The sequence below is a fragment of the Canis lupus genome, chromosome 14 (genome assembly GCF_048164855.1).
Source record: "Canis lupus baileyi chromosome 14, mCanLup2.hap1, whole genome shotgun sequence".
In the NCBI taxonomy this organism is placed as follows: Eukaryota; Metazoa; Chordata; class Mammalia; order Carnivora; family Canidae; genus Canis; species Canis lupus.
The window spans coordinates 43,908,692-43,909,325 of record NC_132851.1 but is presented as its reverse complement, the minus strand read 5'-3'; the positions used below and the strand labels follow the sequence as shown (position 1 = coordinate 43,909,325).

The 634-nt window shown below is 31.1% G+C and overlaps 1 non-coding gene across 1 annotated transcript; it reads right to left on the bottom strand.

The window, feature by feature from the left end:
• Positions 1-214: 214 nt before the first annotated feature.
• LOC140604391 (U6 spliceosomal RNA) lies at positions 215-321 on the bottom strand. The gene has a single exon (XR_012007296.1). It is a non-coding gene; the product is annotated as a U6 spliceosomal RNA (small nuclear RNA).
• Positions 322-634: the final 313 nt, after the last annotated feature.

Here is a 634-nt window from a genome sequence, read left to right as displayed (position 1 = left end):
ATTGGAAAGTTTCTAATTTATGAACTCCATGGTAGGTACATGGTTGTGTTTTTATATTATACTTCAAGCTGCTTTTTAAAAATGTTTTTGACAATTTGCTGGGTATTTCTCTCCTAGTTTTTATTTTTATTTTTATTTTTTTATTTTTATTTTTTTAATTTAAATTCAATTAATTAACGTATAATGTATTATTAGTTTTGGAGGTAGAGGTCAGAAAAACATGGAATGCTTCACAAATTTGCATGTCCCTCTTGTGCAGGGGCCACGCTAATCTTCTCTGCATTGTTCCCATTTTAGTACATGTGCTGCCGCAGCGAGCACTCATTTAGATTTTATTCACTATTCTGTGCATATATCTCACAATTAAAAATTGACAAACAAAAATAAATATATAGATAAATTAACTGGAACAAAGGTAATGTTTGTATATAATAGGTATATGTGATGTGATTAGCTGGGTTCAGATAAGGACGGGAAGGGACATCATTTCTGACTTAATTTGTTTTGTAGATGTGGTGAATATAGTTATCTTTAGTGAGGGGTTTCAGATTAATAATTCGTTTTCCTTTGATAGTAATGGACTTTCCATAAATCCTTTATTCCACTCAGCCAGGAAAGTTCGCACTTAAAGTAC